General features: G+C 40.0%; 1 protein-coding gene across 1 annotated transcript in view; it reads right to left on the bottom strand.

Annotated features, from left to right (window-relative positions):
• The window catches only part of MICAL3 (microtubule associated monooxygenase, calponin and LIM domain containing 3), a 190083-nt gene that overhangs the window by 117674 nt on the left and 47045 nt on the right, over positions 1-25364 (bottom strand). The window lies entirely within an intron of this gene.

Genomic DNA, 25364 nt, shown 5'->3' with positions numbered 1-25364 from the left:
CTGCCTTCTACCACATCCTTGGTTTCATTAAGCAGGGATTGCATGTTTTCAGTGAAATATAGATTAGGAATTCCACTCTTAAAAGAAGACAACTTTTAAAATGGTGTTTTTGAACTCTATCAATGTCAATATCATTCTTCCATAATTAGAAAACCCACATTGCATTATCTATGAATTTTGTCTCTTTGGAAGAATTAAGCCTGTCTACCTCTCCCTCAGAAATGAAGGCAATAATGCAAATCCCCATAATTACCAATGAAAAGCGTACTGTCGTAACATACATACTTCTTATTCTTCTTACTACACATCTTTTTTTTGGTCTACTAGTATCAATTTCTGAGCTGATGTGGTTCTGTGACAAAAATCATGACCTGAAACATCTACTTCTGAGTAGACTCTATGGCAGTGGTTCTCAAAATGCAGTCAGGGGACCCCTGAGGGTCCCCGATACCCTTTCAGGGGGGTCCACAAAGTCAAATAAATAAATATTTTAACATTTCTCAGTTTTAAGTTCTAATACAGTAAATATTGAAAGATGTAATTCACATAAAACAAAGGTTCTTGGGGCCCTCAATCATTTTTAAGAAAGTAAAGGGGTCTTGAAACCAAAATGTTTGAGAACCACTGCTCTACGGCATTCTAAGAAGAGCGGTTTTCACAACTTGGGGCAGGACAAAGAAAAAAAAGGTAGAAAGAGATGCTGTCAAATCAGTGGGATTTGCATACAGCCAGCTTTGATTATAAGTTACAGGAGGAGGGTGACAGCGACTGGCCATACACATACAAGAGTCCTTACCCATAAACAGAACATAACAATTACAGTACCAATGTTACATTCTGAATGCAATTAAGAGGTACAACAAAATTGTGTCATCCCACTCAAATACACACTGAAAAGATGAGACAGTGCATATGATCAGCATCTGGGATGGAAATGTTCAACTGCTCTACTGCTTCTAGGCAACTTTCCTTGTTGTTGTTTATTCGTTTAGTCGCTTCCGACTCTTCGTGACTTCATGGACCAGCCCACGCCAGAGCTTCCTATAGGTCGTCAACACCCCCAGCTCCACCAGGGACGAGTCCGTCACCTCTAGAATATCATCCATCCACCTTGCTCTTGGTCGGCCCCTCTTCCTTTTGCCCTCCCTAGCATCAGCATCTTCTCCAGGGTGTCCTGTCTTCTCATTATGTGGCCAAAGTACTTCAGTTTTGCCTTTAATATCATTCCCTCAAGTGAGCAGTCTGGCTTTATTTCCTGGAGGATGGACTGGTTTGATCTTCTTGCAGTCCAAGGCACTCTCAGAATTTTCCTCCAACACTACAGTTCCAAAGCATCTATCTTCCTTCTCTCAGCCTTCCTTATGGTCCAGCTCTCGCAGCCATATGTTACTACGGGGAACACCATTGCTTTAACTATGTGGACCTTTGTTGTCAGCATGATGTCTCTGCTCTTAATTATTTTATCGAGATCTGTCATTGCTCTTCTCCCAAGGATTAAACGTCTTCTGATTTCCTGACTGCAGTCAGGATCTGCAGTCACCTTTGCACCTAGAAATACAAAGTCTGTTGCTGCCTCTATGTTTTCTCCCTCTATTTGCCAGTTATCAATCAAGCTGGTTGCCATAATCTTGGTTTTTTTGAGGTTCAGCTCCTACTACACAAAAAATTGAGTACTTCAACGTACCTGAAATGTTTCCATCTATATATAAAATATTAGTGTTAACTAAACAATTAGACAATTAACCAATTATTTAAGCATGCAGGAGGAGACAGGAAATATCTACACATACAATTTCTGACATAGTAGCACAAGGAAGGCAAATAAAAATAAAACTTGTAGCATATTGCCAAACCTAACCAGACTATTCCTCTTTTTTATTTATTCTTCATTGTGGGTTTTTTATTACTATTATTACTGTTTGGTTTGGAGTATTTTGCACTGATTTTATGAGGGCTGTGGAGTAAATTTTTAATAGTTTATTATTTTTTTCTTATTCCTTTTCTTAGTATGGGAGTTTTATATTTATTTTTTGCTTTTGTGTTTCTTGCAGTGGATGTTTTTATTGCATCTTATTTTGTGGTAAACTGTCGGGAATCAGAACGATTTAGTGGTTTTTTATATTTTATTCGAACAGTGGTTTTATAATTTAGTGAAGTTTTAAGTATTTAAGTTTTTTAGTATTACGCTACTTGTATTTATACTGTATTTTAGTTTCATCATTTTATGTCCATCAACTATTTAGAAAGTATATCGTATCTTAATTTGAGCTCTGTAACCATTTTACAAGACTCTATAAAATGCGGGTCTGTGACTATAGTAAAGGTAATTGAACTGAAATCAGTGGCATACAGATTTAATAAACAATCAATGCTACTAACACTGTATTACTATTTCTGACTCATATCTCTAGTACAAAGTCAACAGCAACACATGGAAGCACAGTTGCCCACAATCATTTTATCATCTAAAGAGGCCAACCCAACTGCTTCCCCATCCCAAACCAAAAGTATTTTCAAATTACCCTAACTTTTCACACAACCTCAAAGAATTGCTCAATAAATATGGTCTTGCTAAAACAACCCCTTCCTTATAAACACAATTATGCATGCCCAACAAGTCATTTGAAGAATACAGAAATCACTGTTTGGATCCAAGCTGAAAGATACAGTCTCTGACTACCTAAGCTCCTTATTGGAAGGAATATTTCTCTGCAGACCACAGCTGTTGGAACATAAGGACCTTCTTATTCAACCTTCTCCAAATAGACTGTTTTTGTTGTTAAATAAGTGGATGCTCCATTCCACTCATTGTTCAGAACAGAGAAGTAGTTAAGATATTTAAAACCACATCACAGGGCTGCAGGATAATGCTGGCTAGTACTACAGCTCAGGAATGTAGCTATGTACAGATTTAGCTCTTACATCAGTTAAGTAGAAAAGCTGGCATGCTATTCATTTAACACTCTTCTAACACTACCTATAGCACCTGTGGAAGGACAAAGAACACGCATACAAGGGAGTTACTCAACACCAACAAAAGCCTCAAGAAGGCTGCCAAAGTGAATATACCATGATACGGTAGTTCCAAAAAAGCAGGCTGCCACCAGAACAGATTCGGTAAGCCTATATGTTGCTTAAAAATAAGGGTATTTTTACTGGAGTAGAGATACTTTAAAAAAAAAAATCCTTGCTATTTTTTTTTCTTTTTCCTGACAGGGAATAAGCTAACCCAACCCTTTTTATTAATATGTTTTTTACCATACCAAATCTATCAGAATGGTATATACAGTATAGTCCACCTTCTCTTAAGCTCTCACAGATTCTCTACTATAGTTTCTACCACTTCTCTGTTTTCCACTAGGCTATATTTTTACTTATATTGACCACCAGGAGGCAGTATATGACCAGTTGCATCCTTACTGGGACTCATCAGGCATACACAGCCAGATTCCGAAGTTTTGAATGCCATAGAAAGATCTGGTTATGTACATCTGATAAGTTCCAATAAGGATGAAACTGGTCCTTTACTGCCTCTTGGTGGTTCATATAAGCAAAACCACCAGACAGGATCATACACTGTAAAAATAGAGAAATTTCCTCCCCACCCCAGAGGGTGGGTAAGTAGAAGTCATGTAAAACTTCATACATGGAGACATGATAAAATGTGACATCTGTATCTTTCTGCTCTGAATGCTTAAGGGAAGGTGGACTTTGTATACTATTCTGATAGATTATATGCAGCCCTTCCTGCAACATGGCTAAGCACCAGAACCTGGACAGCTTCTGAAGCTAACGTACTGCATATAGTCCATCTATCTAAAGTATGATGGCCCATGACAAAATATCAATGCTGTCTGGTGTTTTGTTTGCTGTACCATCATTAGAATTATACAATAAACAACTCTACGGATGAAAGCAGCAGCTTCCATCCACATAGTTTATGGCTCTCATAAAAAAACAAACAAAAAACCCAAACACTTCTACTGGTGGAGATACCTAGCCACCAAACTATCTTGTGGAATAATATCTCTAGCATGGGGAGCATGTGCGTAAATTGTATAAAAGCAGAGGATCAAAAGAGGCTCACCTCTACTATAGTGAACAGATGTATAAATAGCAGTTCCACAGAAGAATGCTTAACAAGCCCAAGGTCAGAGCTAGCCTCCCCAATGAAGCCTTCTTTGGTATTAGCAAAGGTGGCCATAGGGTATGGCCAAAAAACTTAAGATGGTGGCCATGATGGTACAATCAAAGCTCTGTTGCAGTTATGTCTTGACTGTTTACCCTGTGGACACCCCTGGTGTCAGGATGAAAGAGGCTGCTATAAAGAATAAGCATTAGGATGAAGATCCACAACCAAAACTCTAAATTTTTAATGAATTGCTACAAGTTCATTATGGCCCATTGTGTCCCTTTTGATAACCTTCTTTTTGAACATCCTGAGAAAAGCATTCAATGAGAATATGGCTTTTCATGTGAATAAGAAATCTTGGTACTTTTAAAGAACAGTAAATAGATCTAATTATACCAGGTATAATTGTATTATGTGAGTGCACAATGTGAAACAATATGATGTTTACAATCCTTTATGGATAGTACAAAATATATTATAGAGCATGAACTGATGACTGCCCTAGTACAGAAACAGGGTTGATAAGCCTAAAAAAAAATCACAGTTGGGGCTAAATCTTAGGTAAAAACCAAAGCTATTTATGAAACCACTGGATTATTATATCCAGCAGCATTCATATAAGAAACCACCAGCAAAACCTTATCAATGTACAAGCAAAGAAGGTTCTGCCATAAGTGTGGGTTAGTTCAAATATGCTCTTAACTTTGGTCAGTGCAAATTATGATTTACAAATAAACTTCAAATTATGGTTTTATATGGTTATGGCCAATCTTTGGAGTCAGTATATCTTCAGACATAACGCTTAACCATACTTACAGAACTATCAGAATATATACCTACTAACATCATGATGCGTATAGTTGTTTTATATCAAATTTGAGGAATATATTAAAATAGCAGAGGATGCACTGAGCCTCCCAATCAGAGGAACCTCCACAAACTATGGGGTTATTGTTTGTTTTGGAACAAATTCTCTTTTGATTTGCAATGTGTGCCAGTTGAAAAACCAAAGATTATATACATTACAGAGCCAGCAATCCGGTTCTACCCACTTAATATGCTCTGAAAATGAGTTACCCAGGCTGCATAGTCCCACCCACTTCCTGAAGTCCTATACTATTTACATGACAGATTAGCTATTGTCTACTGTCCATTTATAAAAGTGCAGCTGTGTTGAGTAAATCCCCCAAGCACTATCTTTCCAGCCTCTACGTTGCCCCTTCCCCTCTTTACAGACATCAAGGTATTGAGGCAGATGAATTATATATGTATAAAAGAAGGAACATTCTGGAGTATAAGAAAGACTTGATGATTTATTCATACCATAATGCATCTTGTTTTTCATTTAGTATTAAGTACAAACTTGCTTTTGTAGCAAAGGTGGGAAACCTGGGACAAGAGAGCTACTTAAGCATGGGGTGGGGGGTGAGGTAAAAAAAAAAGTCAAGATGGCATCTGCAACAGCACAAAGCCAGACCCCTTTTGAACGTGTGTCATATATGCATATCCAAAAAGGGTGAGACTTTAACTGCCTGGGTACCATCTTAACTTTCTGGATTACTCTAGCCTGAGGACTACAGAGCCTTCTCTAACAAGCATTGGAAATCTGTGGTTTTCTAGCATTCTGAGTCAGGCAACACATGAGAACTGTAATATAGGTCTTAAAATAGTCTCAAACTTAAGCTCTAACTACTCCCCCAATCTCTGGAAGATAAAAACAAAAATCTTGGCCTAGCTATCTGCATAATGATCCCCACCCACTGTGGGTTTCAAACTTCTCTGAAATATGTGGCCCTTAGCTACGAAAAGGTTGCCCATCCTTGCTTTATGTTTTAACATTATTTGTAAACCAAATCATTATGGTTTGCTCAACAGACTATGGTTTAAAACTCCTGGTTCAGCAACTGACACAAAGGCAGCACTGAATCACTTTATCAGAGTGCCTCTGGTGATGGGCACATTTTTTCCTGCGAAGTTATTCAGTAAAATCCCACGTATAATAATATAAGTGCAAGAGCTGTACAAAACATTCAAAGGAGCTCTTTCAAAAAGCACCTCTTTCTGAAGCATTAAAGCACCCGCATCCCTTTTAAGATTCATGTGATGGTTCAACAGCTTTTCCTGGTTGTCTCCACATCTGTGTGCATATGTAGATAACCTTCCACTGGGACTCCCAGGCAAGTGAAGTGAAGTGGCTGTGCATGCAAATATATGCAAAAGCAACCAGGGACAACCTTTGAAGTAGCCACACAAGTCTTGGAAAGATGCAGCTGCATTAATACTGCAAATAAAACTGCTTAATTGCATTGGTATGCTTTGCAAAGCTTGTTTTTCAAATGCTCTGCACATCACTAATGGTTATTACTATAAACCCATTAACAAGTGAGCAAAAAATAACATTAGCTACCTGTTTCCACTCTTCTAGCAAGTGCTGATGATCTGAGGTTAAAACCTGTTGCTGAATTCTGGGTTTTGTTTTTATATAAACAGAGGCTAATAGTTATTGTTATTATTATTATTTAGATTTGTTTGCCCTACTCCAAAAGACTGGACAGCCACAACAATAACAACAACAACAACAATATTGACTCTGGGCAATTGTTCGAAATCTTCTAATCCAGAGTTTCTCAACCAGGGTTCCATGAGAGGTCACTAGGGGTTCCCTGGGAGATTACGATTTATTTAAAAAAATATTTCAAATTCGGGCAACTTCACATTCAAGAGGTAAATTTCATTCTTTATTTTTAGTTTAAGAACACTGTTAATGCATATATAGAGGCCTACCCATGAAAAAATGTAGTAATTTTGTAACTTCTGGCCTATATTTGAGCCTGAATGTGCAGGGGGTCCCCAAGGTCTGAAAAATATGTCAAGGGTTCGTCCAGGGTCAAAAGAACAGAAATCTAAAGACCAAATTTGAAGCTAAATTTAGCACATCAATATCCTCTGCTGCTTCTATATAAATATAAATATGATAGACAGACAGACAGACAGATAGATAAAAACAGAAAGTCCTGGAATTCTCTCATCTTCAGGAACCAACTGCACCATGCTCTGAGTCCTCAATAGAGTCTCCTCCAATATATTCATTCTTTACTTGTGTGCATTCACTGACCAGTTGAGGCTAACTCTTCAGACGTCTGTTGAAATGAGCCCTAAACTACTATATAAAAGCTCTGTCAAAAGAAATCTGATCATCTTTAAGGTGCCACAAATAACACTTTTTGCTTGTATTGTACTCAAAGCTTTGCATGGTGCAAACAATGATGGGGCTCTCAAGAGTTCTGGAAAAGATTTGAAGTTCTGCCAGTGGGGAAACGATTTGTAATATACAAACTACCTTCTGTAATTTCCATCTTCCTCCTCCTTGCAGGAATAGGCACCCCCCCAACCCCCTTGAAACCTGGGGGCAGGAAGCCAGATGGGAGGCAGACATGCCTGCCAAGTTTTCAAGGTATTGCTTATGCATGCCTGGGCTGGGTCTTACTCTGGGCCTGCAGTATCTTGCATGTTTTGTCCTAACACTGATTCAGAGCCTCTACATATTCCTTGGCCAATGCACTGGTGGGGAGGAAGAAAGGAAAGGAAGGGAACAGAGGGGTTTTTAATCTACAAGGAGAGAAGCAGGAAAACCCTTTTCCTCTGTACAACTGCTAGCAAGTACTTGTCCTTGACTCATGACTCCATGTGCCTCTCAGGTTCCAGAACAAAAGGAACTACCGACAAAAGACTACAATACATGAGGGTTGGGGTGAGGGGCAGACCGCAAAAAGCCCCTAAAAGATTACTGCCAACCAGGTGCTGTTTCGCCCCAGGAAAAACAGCTGTGTTTTGCAGCATTATTTAATACAACTTAACGGAAATGTGGAGGTGGAGCTTTTCTCCACATCCTCACTCAAGAATGAATCTACTGAACACTCAGCACTCCCCAACCCACAGGTAGCAAGCTGAGAATTGCAGCTGTATGATAGAGGCAACCGGGCTAAAAAGTGAAGGGATCAATATACAGATCTTAGAAGGCTGTTGGACAGTTTCTGACTTAAAACAAAGAGGTTGGGTAAGAGGCCCATGGTGTTCTAGTGAGATCATTCACAATAGAGTAGCAGGGATCAAACAAGGGCCACCTTCCATCCAATCACAGCAAGATAAAAACATCTACACCACCAACTTGCATCTCTCCTATTGTTTCACACAGCTCTTGAAACATCTTTTTAATCCATTGGTGCGCTGACATCAGAAGATCTCCAGTTGGTGTGAACTTGCAACGGGCAAGGCTGCCAAGCTAACCAAGAAAAACAGCCTAATTCTTTCCACTTCTCTATGACAGCTTTGTGAATTATAAATATAAGTATGGCAGATGTACTGCCTATAATCACCAGAGGGGGAAAGAAAAGAGGAACATATTGTAAACTATCCATAATTATCCCACAGAATGTTGCAGTCTGGCGGAAGATCGTATTTGTTTCTACATTTATATAAACACACACAAAGCCAATTCAAGAGGCTCGAAGTGATGAGGACACCAATGCCCTGAAAGCTGAGCTATGTAAATCATGGGTCAGGCTTGCCCAGATGTTAAGTTGCTTAAGAGGATATACAGAAAGGCATCTCTCAGCTGAGTTTTACGACAAACACAAGAGGGAATGCCAAGAAGAAAATTATATGCAAGCCAACCCAACTGTTCAGGTAAAAACTAATTAAAATGATCAAGATTTATCAAAAATTGTCACCATGAACCCCACTAACAATACATAAAATAATAGTGTTTCTCAACCCCACCAAGTTTAATGCTGACTGGGGGGTTCTGGGAGTCGAAGTCCACACATCCTAAACTGGCTGAGGTTGAGAAACCCTGCAGTATAGGATTTAGCCTCTGAGCATAACAATGGACGAATTCCCTATAAAAATCAGAGATTTCCCTTCCTATATAGATTTGATTTCCGGAGGAACTTTCTGGCAAGCTCAGTGTAGAACTATATCTAATTCAAGGCTGCTTATTTTTCACTGTCCTAGAAATGACAGGTATGGAAACACATACCACGCACTTCAATATCCATTTCGATATTTGAAAAGATGCGCCAACAGATGAGTTAGACAAAAGGTCAGGTTTTACTATTTTTGCAACGTTTTATTTAAGTTATGGAACTACTTATTATAAGTTCAAGAGTTGTTAGTTATAACAAATAAAATATAAATGTTATTTTAAAGAAACAAAAACACCCAACACACCACAATGGTTAGAAAATTTGGCTAGAACCCAAGAAGGCAGGTCCAAGTCCCCGCTAAAACATGATGGTGCTTATTGACTGATTTTGGATCAGTCACTTTCATGGAGGGCTGCTATCAGGATAAAACAAGGGTTAACAATTTATGGAGTCATAAACTTCTTAGAAGAAAAATGAAAGAAAAATATAACCAATAAATAAATAATCCAACAGCATCAAAAGCAAACTAAAGCAATCAGCAATAAGCTTGCTTCAGGAATGAATCTCAAGACATTGGTATCATAACTGAAAAAGCCCTGTATAGTTAGCTAGCTGTCAGCTAATAACACGCTGCCAAGTGATCAGAAATTTAACAGACAGCTTCAATCGATCAAATTATGGAATCAGTGAATAATACAAGCTTCTTATACTTGGTAGTATTACACAATATCTAACAACATATTCAGTGTTTTTCCTTAGCACACCTCACAAGATTACTTCAACAAGACATAGGGCTGGCTTAAACTCAGTGTTCCCTTTGGAACGTATTTCATTATTCAATGCCAACCTTCTCTAATCTGGTGCCCTCTGGAAGTGTTGGCTTTCAAGTCTCCAAATTCTCAGCTGTTGGGAATTATGGAAGCCAGTTGATAGATCCAGGAGGCAGAGGTTTTTCTGTGTCAAAACTCTGAGTATGAATTGCTTAGCCAATGTTCCTGAAAAAATAAAGAACACTTCAGAAATGGGCTGAAAGGTTGTCTCGTTCTTCAACAACTCATTGGCTATGTTCACTGAGCACAAGAAGGAAAAACATACAGAAGGGACATACCTTGTTTCTCTCCCTCTTGCCCCTATTTTTACAACAGTAGGTAAATATATAGAGCTTAGTAAGAATTTCTAAGCCAATGAACTATTGTTTATAGGTGGCTTATCTGGGCACAATAAACCAATGTGGTATGGATGTTTTGGGGAAAGGGGGGAAGTGGGAGTGAGCAACAATATGAACCAGAACACTGCATGTTTATACTGCAATTTAGTAAGCCAGAATTCAGTTTATTATTATATGAATGCACAGCTATTACTTCTTTCAATGTACCCACAATGACATATGGCAGCTTTCCAATCATGGATGGGAAAAATGTGGAAAGTTCCTGCAATGAATATCCAGTTAAAACAAGCTGAAAATGTAGGTGTGGCCACCTAGCCATCATTCCATTTATGTAGGAAGAACATCAAAAGTTGAACTATGTCAAGTTTTCCTTCCACTTTTTGTACTACAGAAGAGAACAGGTGACCTTTGCCAACCCTGTTGTGGACTTTGTGCCTGAAGCCTTATTTTGTCCTGCTTGAATGAGTCACATTCTAAGTAATCATAACCACACTGCACAAACAGTATGCTGATCCCTCCAAGAAGAATAAAAAAACCTGAGGGTTAGGACATCTCTCACTGCTAGATGTTGCCTTATAAGAGCACATGGAAATCAGTTAGGAAACTAAAAATAAATGTAGAAAAAAAATATTTTCCTCTCGTGCACCAAGGAAGAGGCTTGGGCTGCATTTAAAAACTTCACTACTGGAATGGGTATGGACCAGTAAACTAAGAAACTCCCAGTTCAAAACTTAGGTGTATCCTTTACTAGGTCCTATTCCCATCTTCTGGAGCAGGGTTTCTCAACCTTGGCAACTTGGCTGGCTGGGGAATTCTGGGAATTGAAGTCCACACATCTTAAAATTGCCAAGGTTGAGAAACCCTCCTCTAGAGAATGAGAATGCCAATTTTAAATATGAGCATAGGGAGCATTACTGAGCTGAATGTTACTTACAAATGATCCCAATGAAAAGTGGTAGGAGGAGCATATGATGGATGTTCCTCTCTTGTGGTTCAGTCATTCAGTTGCTTCTGATGGAGCTGATGGTCAACAGCATTCCAGGATGACAAAAGGCTCACAACCAGGAGAATGCTCCTGTCCACCCCACAAATATCCTTCACAAAACAATGTCAGCATGCTAAGGAGATGCCTTTGGATAATTCCCTCCCAAACATGTTAGATATCTATTTGCAGGATTTCAGTTTTTTTTAAGGTGGCAAAGCATTGAGACAATTCAGTCTTCACTTCCTCAGTGAGAAAGCCAACAGAGACAGCTTAGGAGGGCAATCACTTCATGGTGGCTAAGGATTACAGGAGACAAAGTGCCAACAGCCAAGGATACCAATTTTAAGGGAGGCTATTTCAGCCTTTTCATTTTACACACTACCCATTCCTGTCTCTCACATTCTCCTGCCAGCCAAGATTTATTCTTAGTATCTGTGCTTTAATACGCATTTTGCCACAATATTTTTGCACAGAAAAGAGGTGCAATGCATTTTTTACAAGAAAATGTTGATTACACACAATCTTCCTGATCAGTGATTTGAATACTGGAAGACCATCCCACTCTTCCCCTCCCCCCTCCCCATGCATTTGGCCCTTACATTGGCCCTATACAAAAGAGCCCTGAAAACCTGGCTATTTCCCCAGGTCTTTGGTTAGAGTGGGTGGTGGATCCTGTGTGTTTGCCTGTCTTTTAATGGCTGCTTTTCTTATAGCATTTGGGTGGTGTTTTTCTCTTTTTAATTGTGCTGCATGATTGCTTTTACTGTATATTGCCCACAGTCCTTGCAGAATTTAGTGGCCTAATTAATTAAAGGATTTTTTCTCCGAGTGTGATTTTAATTTATTTCCATTTCCATCAATTCCAGCCTGAATTTACAGTTTTCTATACTGTTCCACCATGCTTTTATTCCTGCTTTATGAAAGTGATTTTGTTCCATCCTGGCTCTTAATCAGTATGCCATGTAGAAGACAAAAAATAAAGTAGTAGTAGTAAAGATAGGCTCAAGCTGAGCTTGGCTCCTAGTGAATATATGGCCATAACCATGCAGTTTTCTTGGCAACAATACTAAAGTTTTTTTCCTGGATATTTTTCAACTTCCTAGCCTAGTCTACAGTGCAGGTATTCCCCAGAGCCTTCCTTCTAAGTATTAAATACGCCCAGCCCTGCTTATCTTCCAAGACCAGCCGTGGTCGGCCAGGTGATGCCATCTGCCGAGACGAAAGCCAAAAAAAGGCAACAAATTCATCCAGGAGAGGGCAGTCACACCTATACACAGGTAAAAGTAGTAAGTATTAATTTTGCAAACAGATATCCCAGAAGACAGCCAAGTTCCAGGTAGGGCAACAAACTGGACCATTTATTTATATGCATTACTCAATTCATACCCCATTTTTCTTTTTATTCCAACACTTGGTGCAATTTACAAACAATAAAAAATACAATGTACAAAAGAACAAAAGTAATACAATTAAAATCAATGAATAACATAGCTGACAACTAAAAGCTGTGAGAAAGAGATGTGTTTTCTCTACCTTCCAAAATGCTGAGAGAAGAAGAACCCGAAGAAAGCCCCTTGGGCAGCCTGCTCAATAGCCTGAGAGCCACACAGAAGAAGGCCTTTTCTTGTGTATCCCACAGTTGAGTCTCTGGTACTGGGGACACTCTCTTGCTGATCTCAGTAACCAGGCGGGTTTATAACACGAGAGGTGGTCTGAAAGGTAATCGGTCCCTAAGCCACTTAGGACTTTAAAGTTCAACATCAACATCTTAAATTGTGCTAGCTGGTAGTGCTGATCTTTCAGTACAGACATCATATGATCCCTATACCTTGCACTGGTCAGCAGATTGACCCATGTAAAGAGTATACAGCAGCCAAGCCAGTTTGTAACTGACATGGGTAATCATTGGCAAACCCAACCAATCCAGAAAGAGTTGCAGGGTATGTGCCAGACCAGGGTTTCTCAACCAGGGTTCCGTGGCACCCTTGGGTTCCGCGAGAGGTCACTAGGGGTTCCCTGGGAGATCATGATATATTTAAAAATTTATTTCAAATTTGGGCAGCTTCACATTAAAGAAGTAAGTTTCATTCTTTCTTTTTAGTTTAAGAACACTGTTCAAGCATATATACAGGCCTACATAGGAAACAAATATAGTAATTTTGTAATTTCTGGACTATATTTGAGCCTGAATGTGCAGGGGTTCCCCGTGGCCTGAAAACTATTTTAAGGGTTCCTCCAGGGTCAAAAAGTTGAGAAAGGCTGCACTAGATGTAAAAATATGCTCTCTACCATCAACTGCAACCTGTAAATCATGATAGTTGAGGATACTCCCATACTGCGAATTTGCTCCTTTGGGGGAGGTGCAGCCCCAGCCAGAACAAGTTTCACTCTCATCAGCTTTTCTCTTACTAATATCACCATTGTCTTGCTTGGATTTAGTTTCAGGTTGTCCTCTCTCAACCAGTCCATTTTCACAATTAGGCAATGGTCAAGAATACAGGTAGTCCTCACTTAACAGCCATTCGTTTAGTGATGGTTCGGACTTATGACGATGCTGAAAAAACTGACTTATGACAGGTCCTCACATTTACGAACGTTGCAGCATCCCCACAGTCATGTGATCATGATCTGGGCACTTGGCAACCAGTTCACATTTATGACCGCCACAGTGTCCCATGGTCACATGATAGCCATTTTTGACCTTCCCGGCTGGCTTCTGGCAAGCAAAATCAATGGGGAACTATGTGGTTTGCTTAACAACCACGTGGTTCACTTCATGCCTGCAGTGATTCGCTTAACAACTGCTGCAAAAAAGTTCATAAAATTGGGTCGGATTCACTTCATGACCGCTTCACTCAGCAACTGAAATTCCAGTCCCAATTGTGGTTGTTAAGTGAGGACTACCTGTACGGATTGCTTCCTTGGAGTTAGAAGGTGGAGAGCAGTAGATTTGGATGTCATCCGCACATTAACAATACCCCATTCCAAAGCTCCAAATGACCTTCCCCAAACTTCTGCATGTTAAACAGCAGAGGGGACAAGATAGAAGAACCCTGTGGAATACCATAGGTCAACAATCTGTACGTTGCACTAGCCCCCCAGCTCCACTTTCCAGGCACATCCCAACTGGAAGGACCAGAGCCACTGCAAAGGAGTGCCTCCAAGGCCCAACCCCGCCAGATGGCCCAGAAAAATACCATGGTCAATGGTACTGAAAGTTGCTGAGAGGAGGACACACTACACCTATGGTCTCCAACTTTAGCTAGAGCAGGAGAAGACCGATTCTCTTTTCCTTAACCAGGTCTCTATAATACTTGCCAGATCATTGCTTTCATTCAGCATTGGATCCTGGTTGTTTTATGAGCAACTGACCTGAGTGATAGCATCTTCCCACTCAGTTTACTCCAGTTTTGGATTACTAAATCCAAACCACACCAAATCAGTTACCTGAACTTCCGCCGATCTCTGTTCCCATCTTTTTTCAAACAAAAAAAGTGCCATTGCTGCAAGAACAGAAACCAGAAAATCAAGCAAAGGAATTAGGAACCAATTTGCCAGGCTTTTACATTAGAAACTCCACACTCTAGACCAACCACACTTTACCATGATGGGAGAGACCGTGAATTCCAGAAAACAAACCTTGTTTTGTTAGGTTGGTGCTGTATCAATCTTCCCCTGTCTGCCAAAGGAGATTATGAGGCTTTGTTAGCTGGGTTAACAAAACAAATTATTTTCCCATGAAGCACTCTCGTGGGATGGCAAGAGCTGTGCAGTTTCTCTTTGGAAATTGCTTGCTGCAATTTCTTGTGCAAACAGCACTCTATAGAAGCCATGACCTAGATTCGGCAGAAGTAACAGCTGATTAGGCCCAGAGTTTCTGCTTCAGAGGACAGCTACCAGTGTTTGTGCACTGTTCAAGCACTTAAAAATAGCAACTGGGCAGCATGTTCTCCTCCCAGCTTGGACACCTGACTCCTACTTGGGGCTAGAAGTAACTTTTAGAAGTAACAGGGACTTGCCTCAAGACACCAGATCTGTCTAAGCTAGAAAAAGAACTAAAACTTTACAACCGGGAGCTAATAAAAACCTGTTAGGAAATCAGTTTTGACAAGAGGTGGGAACAAGAGTGAGGAACTTTGGTCATCCTCCCCGCAGGCTGTGGCAAGGTGAAGCATCTCCAAGAATGCATCATCTATCCTTGGTAGAAAAACCAGCTGATCCATGCTAGGATTCCTCTGCATTCAGGGATTGTGTAAGCCTTGTTGGAAATGAAATGGGTGTTGCACGTTAAGAAACCTAAAAGAGAGTTAAGAAATTTTTTAAAAAGCCAAACCTACTTTCTGGCAAGAATTCAGTGTAAGAGAAGGAACAAGAACAGCCTTTTGGTGGGTTTCCAAAATGCTTTTTCCTTTCACAAGAACAAATCAAGGATTTTATGAAGCTGAATAAATTGGCTGAAATTCATTCCACCTGCAATATGTACAGATTCAGAAGAGAGGCTGCATGGGATGGAGAAGAAAGTTAAGAGATAAAGACTCCCTTAAGTGAAGCTGCTAATATTTCTCAATGTAGCCTACAACCTAGGATTCCTTGGTTGTTTCCCATCCAAGTACTAACCAGGCCTGACCCTGCTTAGCTGTCAAGCCCAGACAAGGCCAAGTCCTGCCATTTCAGAAAGAAAGTACAGTCCATAACAGCTGAAAAAGGATGACTTGAAAGCTGTAAGGGAAGCATCCCCCCAGCTCCCCTTTCACATTTATTCCCTGCACATTTCAAGCATTTCTTCTGTAATCATGAGGGCTAGGAACCTTCTAAAAATAAAAATGGATTCAAAAGCCTGTAGCAGATTCTATTAAGAAAAATGAGCTAAGGAAAGCTGTGTTAAGCTACCTTCCTAAAGATTTGCACCTAAGTACAGGTAGTCCTCATTTAGTGACCACAACTGGGACCAGCAACTCCATCGCTAAGTGAAGTGGTCTTTAAGTGGGAAATCACATGGCCACGACTGTGCTTCCTTTTCCTCACTCCCCCACCCTTTGGAATGCTCACCCCAGGGCTGGGATAGCCAGCTGGAAACTGACAAGACTATTCAGTTTCACACCTTGGCTTTTGTTTGCCTCCTAACCACTCCCCCACCCTTTGCAATGCTCATCCCTGCTCTTGGATATTAGCAAGAAGGGAATTAATATTTGTCTTTACATTTATTTTTTCCCTCCTCACAGAGCGGAGAGATTGGAGAAGAAGCGATTACAAGAGAGTAAGCAGGGACACAATGGGGAATACACTAAGCTATTTGTGTAGTGTGCTTGAGGCTGCTGGCGCCACCACATTGCTTTTGATGTGTATTCCCTATTGTGTGCCTACTTAGTCTCTTGCAATCCTTTCTTCTCCAATCTCTCCACTCTGCAATGGGAAAAAAAAAGAAAAACAACAGGTCAGGCACAGAACAACCCATGCTAACTGTAATGGTGAACACACGACTGAGACATTGCATAAGGTCATAAATGTGGGCATTGGTTGTAACATTATTTTTTCAGCACCATCGTAACTTCACTGAATGAGACGGTTGGTAAGTGAGGGTTACCTGTATTTCAAGAGCAAAATGATACTAGAAGTACCAAAACTTCTTCCATACAAGTTCTTTAATCATGTACTTATATACCAGCCTGCGTGTGTGTGTACACATACGGAGTCCATTTGAGTTGGGCAGCCAATAAATTTAAATAAATCAATGTGTCCTGCTACAGGAAGTGAATTATACAGGAATGCATAAACATAAGGTGAACGACTCTAAAGAGATCCATACATTCAAAAAGGTTTGCAGAAGTGCAAAATTTTACTTTTATGGAAAATAAAAATAGAGAGTGTTATCCCCATTTTAGATACAATTTTGCAGGGAGCTAGCCTGTACTGTAATCAACACTTGGTTCAAGTTATTGAAGGCTGACTTGTTTTTAAAATATATGTAAGAGTACTGACTTTTTAAAAATGTACGCCTGATTCTACTACAAACTGGTTCATTTTTTATTCAACTCGCTTGCCTGTTCAACTTACATCCATGGGTGTAAATACAGACTACACATAATAAGTATTTACACTGAACTCTGAAAAGAACAACAGTGTGGAGATTCATGAGAAACTCAAGGCTACAACTTTCCATATTATAATACATGATGCATTTTCTATATATCAAGAATCAACTGCAAAACCGATAACAAATATAATATTGCCATTTTAAAGTCATCTTCCTAAAGTTGACATACTGCAAAACAGTGGCGATGTACGGACAGAGTGGACATTATAAATTTCAGAAAAAGTTGAAATGGAAGAGATTGACATCTTTCCCCTCTTTAGAACCCGCCCCAAGGAGAAGCCATCAACAAATGCTGACAACGCAGTCACACAGCTCAAGCAGAGGAAGGACTAGAGAAACCCAGAATTGGAAGTAACCATTTAGGCTATCCAAACTGAGACAAGGATCCACATTAAAGCTTCCCCAGGACAACAGACAATGATATGTTTTGCAGACAAAAGACTCTAGTTTCAATCCCGACAATCCAATTACAAAAATCTCAGGTCACAGGGCTTGGAAAGGCCTCTGGCCATGTTCTCCAAAAGATAAGCCCAAGCAAGGATTGATATAGTGCACATTTCATGTTCTTGTGAATGAGAAGTCCTGCATTTGAGTACTATTATTTAGGTACTGGCTCCCTAGGGAAAAAAGACATTCTCTACACCGACATCTCCTGTATCTAAAGCTGCAAATGATGGTATATAATGTATACTAAGACAACCTGAATCTAGGAAGGATACCTCATGGGTTGAAGGTCTTCTCTATTTTGTGGCAAACCTTTCAGATCTCTACTTAAGATCCACTGTTTGCATGGACAAAAAGATTCCTCTCTTCCTAAATACAATACACAAGCATTGGCACAGGACATTGCTTTCTGCCACATCAAACCTTTGTCTATTCATCCCAGAAGTGTCTACTCTAATATAAGTTCTTAAGCAAAATTCTCCCCATGAAATTTGGAACCTGATACTTCAACTCTCAGATGTTGGAAACTGCACTGAGATTTTTGAGTGGAAAGCACACATTCTCTTATTGTGCAAGGGATCTAGTCAGGACATGCATGTTTATAATTTTAAGGTCAACTGGCTATTTAAAAGCGCCCATTTATCATTTTCAGCTGACAGAGTGTATTATTATTTTTATTGTATATGCTGAATAAAAATCCTACGAGGTATGGTATTCTTCAGCCAACTTTATCCATGAGTAATCTAAGCAGTTAAGTGAGACTAGAGCAGAGGTGTGATGAGACTGTGGACTATATATAGTATTCAAGCAAGCTTACAAATGATTAAGCTGAAGGGATGGTTATAAACCATAACAGCTAATAGAACTTTTGAGGACAGATGGATATGGAAAGAAATTAACCACTAGTTCACAGAGCAGTTCCTGGTGGAAAAATTAGAGCAACCAACCACATGGCAATTAAAAAACCTTCAGGGCTTTAAAATTTATTTATTTATTCATCAAATTTCTCTGCCGCCCATCTCATATACGACGAAGTATACAAATAATTCAAAATAGCTTAAATCAGGGATCATATGATAGCATGATTATATATCAAAGGGTAAAAACGTGTATTGCTATGTACAGTGTAATATGGAGTTAATCTACAATATTTCTGAAGTGTGGGTGGTTCAAAAGGCCCAAGCAGTTCAAGAAAATAGGCAATTGGTTTATTTATTACATGTGTATTTTGTCTTATTTCTTGAGGGGTCTCATTCATTTTCAGAACAACTCTCTGAGATTGGTTCAGCTGAGAAACAGTAAGTGGCCCGAAGTCACCCACTGTTCTCAATGGTCAAGTGAAGACTTCAACCACATTCTCCTTGTCTGAATTCAACATCTTAACATTTACACAAATCTGGATTAAAAGTACACTGGTTTCAAGTTTTTCTTGGAAGCATAACTCAGTGCCAGCTCCAGGATTTAAAGGTCTGGTTGTGCTCCTTAACTTGGAACTGTAGCAGATCCAAGTAATTAAGTCTCTTACATGATTGTATGGAGCATCTAAGAAGGACAGCAAAGTGATAGTAATCCTTGGAAAGAGATACCTCTTCTGGCTTTAGGATCTTGGTAAATGCAAGGAAGTGACCTTATATTTTGAACCCAAATCAAAGAGGCACATCTGGTTAAAATGGCTAAAAAGAAGCAGAGCCTATCAATAGCATTTGCATCGAGAAACTTAAGAGTTCCTCTTAAGAGAGCAGAATCTCAGCCAAATACTACCTGGAGACTTTGTGAGTAAACCTGAGAATTTTTGCGTGGAAATCATGCCTACAATCACTGAGCTTGCTACAGCCCTTTCTAGTGAAAACCATGTCAAAGACTACAAAGAGCCATCTGAAACACTCAGGAATAGAATGTTTAAACCCCAGCAAACATCTTCCACATTGCAATATCAATGGTTCATAAATAATGGCCGTGTTCACCTGTGACGTTAGAACACCTGATTTCTTGTGAATGAGTCACATTATTTCCTAATTTTAAAAGATACCAATGGGACAGACCCTGGCTGATACAGAAAAGACTGAGAATTACTTTTGTGAAGAACCAAAGTAGAAGATATTATTGAAATCTGATCCTGTGTTCCGAACACTAGCAAGGTCATACAATGACAACAGACAGAAGATGCCATAAAATAAGAGGCACACATATGAAGAATTGTCTTCATTGGCCCCTTCCCCTTCACCACATGAAGTGCCATCACGTGGAAGAGGTTGCCTGCAGCTTCCACAAAGGAGCTCTGATGTTTGACCCAGTTCAAAACAACAAACATAATAAAACAGCAAGGGGAAAGACGGACAATAGACAACAAGACTTTAAAAAAACATTTTGTGAACGTGGCCAAATATGTAAATTGTTTAAAAAGGGGTATATTTTCTTAATGCTCAGATTAAACTTTACAATTTCTGTTCCAAGGCCCTGTTTTGCCTTCAGCTTTAATTGAAGGAGCTTGTGAAGTTTTCTCTTCCAGGGCAACTAAGAACAATTAAGGCTGCTTAAAAGATAGGCACTATCAAGTTACAGTGTTGGAAGAAACAAAGGAAATATTTATGCTGCGAATCAAGAATTTTCTTAAGCTTAAGAAATGAGACAAGGAGGAGGAGGAAAACAAACTGATGTTTTTCCAGAGTTTAGGCATATTGTGGACGTTTTTTTCCCCTGGATAGCTCATAAACAAGCATTCTCTAAAAGGTAAAGTCTTTTTCGGCAAGACTCTTGGTAACTTTTTAGATACTTCCATGTTGTTTTTTTGGCAGCTATATGGAAGGGCTTTGCCACTTAACTTTCTGTCCTAGTCTGCAGCGCTGGTATCCTCTGGAGGTCTTCTTTCTAAGTATTAACCAACCACATCTGATTCTGCTTAGCCTTTTCAGAGTGGCCAAGATCAGCTATGTACTGCCATTGAACAGGAGCTAATTTTAAGATAACCGGCTGAAAGGAAAATAAAACTACAAAGAAAGCCTTGTAATTGTACATTTAATGACTATGAAAGTAAAATAAAAGTTGTTAAGTCATGTAAAAATCAATGGTGTGGTTCACTGAATGAGAGGTGGGCCATTTTTCTGGTCCTTAAAGGCAGCATAAGATACCCAATGGTGAATTGGAGGCCAGATACACACACTTCTGCAAAGTGAGATGCAGACCTGCACACACATACATGCAAAGCTCTCTCCTTCCTTTATTGTCAGCTGCACTGTATTGCTAAAGGGAAGTCAAGGCTATTGTCACCATCAATGCTCCCTTGGATGGCCTGTCCCACCACTCTTGCTGTTTTCTGCTAATGGGGCTGTCATTTCCTGCAAGACAAGGTCACTGTGCCTGTCCAGACATCTTTGCAAAACCAGAGTGTTTACTGGCAGTCTGGCAGATGTTCTGGCTTTTACCCTGAGAGGGATCTATATTCTTCGAGCCTCACAACAAAGTGGTAGCAGCAGCAGCAGCAGCAGCTGGAGGAGGGAGGAACAGGAAGTGGCATCCAAAGCTCTAGAAAAGTAAAAGTAAACATTTATCCTATTGCTGAGCTAAATGATTAAACACAGATTTAGCACAAACAGCAGTTCTGCAGTCCCACTGTTGCAAGTTGCATGATCAATGGGAATTTCAGGCATCAGTTCCTTCATGAAGACTAAGGGCTCAATCAGACATGATGGAGATCTGTGGACAGGATCCCCCCTTTCTTGTTTATTTTTAATTAATCAGGATCTTTGGTTGGGATCTGAACCAAAGATCCTCCACTCCCCACCCCAATGTCATTTTCTGAGCAAAAGCTGCATTCAGAATTGGTCTTTGCCAAGATATTCTAGACATCCATCTACATTTATACTGTATTATACTATATATACTATATCGAGTATTATACTATAATACCTGATCTTAACACTGAGGGAACTGCTTCGCTTCAAGAAGAAGTAACTTTTGAAAACAAGCACACATGTTCTATTAATACTACTGATCAATCAGGCTTCTAACAAACCCGAACACAAAAGCGAAATTGTGGCTTGTTGGAGGAGGAATAAGGCAGGACTGAGATCACATATTATGATCCTGCTGTGGTAACTTTCTAGTTATTTTAGCTGCTTCTGCTTGCAGAAGCACCAAGAGTCAACACTCATTATTCATTCCCACAAGTTTGTCCAATTCAGTAACTACCAAATCAGGCAAACAAAAGGAGGGAGGCAGAATGCAAACTTGTGCCTAAATCCCCTTTCTAGAGGATCCTGTGGGATAATTTTGAGCTTTCTGGTGGACAGGAAACACTATTGTCTTTCCCTCTCGCTCCAGACCAGTGTTTCTCAACCTTAATAACATTAAGATGTGTGGATTTCAACTCCCTGAATGTTGGCTGGGGAATTCTGGGAGTTGAAGTCCACACATCTTAAAGTTGTTAAGGTTGAGAAACCCTGCTCCAGACTGTTAGCTTCTCCAATAAGAAAGTGCCCATAAGGTCAAAAATAGTCAACCAGGAGGAATGTCAAAATAAATACTAAGCCAGTCACTCAGGAAATTGCTATCAACCACCTTCAAGAAGACCTGCCTTCTTTTTACCCTCTGGGACACAAGCTTGTGTTTTATAAACAGTGAACTGACCAAACCAACCAAAAACACTTCAGCAGTAACTGTTCGTTAATTTGGAGAGTTATGCATGTAACAGCCAAACTTGCATTTATTCTCAATGCTGTGAAATCTTTGGAGTTAAAATTAAGATGACATGTCAGAGACTACTTTTAAAATCTGTTCTAAAAGGAAACACGGTGGGACAAGAGTTGTAAATATCTCCAGTTCACAAGAAGGTGTTCCAGAAATTCAGTAATGGTAGATCACTCCAAAAGAATGGCTCTTTCACCACTGTTTTTCTATTCCATAGGGATGGAATCTTCACATTATAGATTTTATGAGGAAGAATTACGGCAAATAAAGATAGGAGTCAAATAAAAAGCTTGTGTCAGATGGTTTACAGCAGCCCAAGGTTCACTAGAAGTTACACAGGTTCATTTTATATTGATATACAATAGGAATCCATGTGGATAGGGAAATCCATATGAATACTTGGGTTCATCTGTAAGAGAGTTCATAGGGCATCATTCAAAAGTGGCTGACTTATGCAGGGTCACACTCATGACCTCTTGTCATTTCGAAGTCAACACGCAAAAAATGGCACACATTTGGCTATGGTAAGAACAGCACTAGTCTTAATGCCAAAAAGGCAGCTGGAATACCCCGTTAATGACCTTTGGCCAACAGACTAACAAGAACAACTAGGGCAATTGTGGCTTCATAGTTTTCACAGAGAGGAGAGGAGAGGTGAACCATGCAAGAGGCAATGTGCAGGCTGGGGGTAGGGAGTGGGAGGAAGCCATGACTATGCTTCCTGACAAACTTTAGCCCCTATTTACCCCCTCCCTCCAATTCACAGTAAATACCGAAGCATTACTAAGTCACTTCTGTTAGGCTCCAATGTGGACTAGCAAAACAGCTAAAATGAAAGCTGATGATGGGTTTGCTCACTATGCAAAAAATGTGTCATCTTCCATTTAGCTTCTCGGAATATATTACATGGGAATGGAAAGAAAAAGAAAGATAATGCTCTTAAGAAAAGAACAGGCTGAACTCTTCCACACACAGAGAACAAATTCTGGACCATTCCTTTTTATTACAAAAGGCTTTCTCACCACTGACTCTGATGGAGTGGAGAAGCAGAGCCTTTGGCTTAGCAACCAAAACAGCTGTGAAAAGTCCATTTGAACTATTTATTCCCCACAAAGCCATGCTAAGGAAGATGTTCCCCATCTCTAGGGCTACTGCCGTTCCTTGAAGGACTATGTTTTTCTGCACGTCTCTTTCTACCTATCCTGTTTTAACTTTTAAAAACTCACTTTGGGTAACTGCAACTTAACAGATGGCCAACTAAATCTATATCTTCTTTGGATCCGTGGAACTTTCTTGTGGAACTCATTATCCAGGGAAGCTTAATTGACCAAATCTTTTGTGATCTTCCCAATTTAGAAAAATATTTATTTTACTTTGCAGGGAGGGGTTGGTTCATTTATATAGCCACCCTCTCAAAATGACTCACGGCAGCATGCAATTAAAAAGAAACAGAAGAATACACTCATAGGAAATATAATATGAAAAACTAACATAAAAATTCCATCAAGACAATCTTACCAGCCCGAATCACAAACCCTTCTCATCCAAGGCTTGGGGGAAAAGCCAGGTCTTTAAGGCTTTGCAAAATGTAGGCAGGTCAGGGCCATCTGTATCTCAGGGGGAAACATTATTCCATAGCGTAACTCCAGCATCAGAGAAGATGTGATGACTAGGTCCCGTAAGATGGAATTGTTTAAAAGACAGGATTCAGAGCCTGTCAGTTGTTATTGGGCAGGCAGAACTGACTGGGGACAGGCTGTCCTCCAAATAATCTGGCCCACTGCCATAATGGGCTTTAAAGGTGATAATCAGCTCCTTAAATTGCACCCATAAGTCCTGCCACAACCAGTGCAGCTCACAGAGGTGGTAACATGGGCCTGCCAAGGTGCATCCATAGTTATTTGTGTCACTGCATTCAGGACCAAGTACAGTTTTCAGGTGGTCTTCAAGGGCAGTCCCAAATAGAGTGCTTTGCATAATCCAAACAAGAGGTGACCAAGGCATGAGTGACTGTGAGGCCTCTTGCTACAGAAAAGGGTACGAGACAGATTTGTACAAAAGCCCAAGTCATGGCTACCACCTGTTCTTCAAGCAGTTGTTGTAAGTCTAAGAATACAAGAAGATTGGCCATCGAATCTGTCTGGGGATGTTCATGCACATTTAGAACTAGAGACAGATCTCCAGATCCAGATGTCTCAAACTCCACAGCTATTTTGCCTTGGAGTCACCTTGGAGTCAACTTACTAGAGTTGAAGTCAACTAACTAGAGTTGACTCCAACTCTGTTCCAGACCCTCATAACAGGCCTCAGTCAACCTGTGCAACAGATCCTTGGAAGCCTCCCTAAATAGTCTCTGAAAACCAGCGCAGTCCATCAGGTGCTTGGAAAGGATCAATCTAATGGGTCCTTCGACCCTGTGATGGGGAATTGATGTAGAAGAATTCAACAATCATTAGGTAAACACCTGCTTAGCCTGGGAGAAGAGAGTGAAACTCAAAACTGCCATAAGGGACTCCTGGATGAAAATAGCATAGGCACTCACCTGGGATCACAGCTGATGCCGCACCTGAAACCCAGGTGGATACAACTCTGAGAAGGGAACTCTCCCCTTCATGCCCAACCAGGTCTCAGTAGCACATGCTGGATTGGCCTTCGGATTTTGCAACGAGATTAATTAGGGCAGGTTTTAGGATGGAAACCGTAGGTTCTTCTTCCTAAGTATTTTCCCAGTATTATACATTTTGGAATCACATTCTCTAAAACTGCATACATTTGACATTTCTCTATAAATCAATATAAATAAAGACAGACAGACAGACAGACACGTAGTGGTTCTACAAGCAGCTATATTTTCTAACTATACATTATTTGATTATGTTAGCAACAGCCTTAAGCAATGTACTAGAAATTGTGTATTAGTCCAAAACAGG

Source organism: Candoia aspera, chromosome 7 (genome assembly GCF_035149785.1).
Source record: "Candoia aspera isolate rCanAsp1 chromosome 7, rCanAsp1.hap2, whole genome shotgun sequence".
NCBI classification, from domain to species: domain Eukaryota; kingdom Metazoa; phylum Chordata; class Lepidosauria; order Squamata; family Boidae; genus Candoia; species Candoia aspera.
Note: the sequence above shows the minus strand (reverse complement) of the source record. Positions and strands in the feature narration are given on the sequence as shown.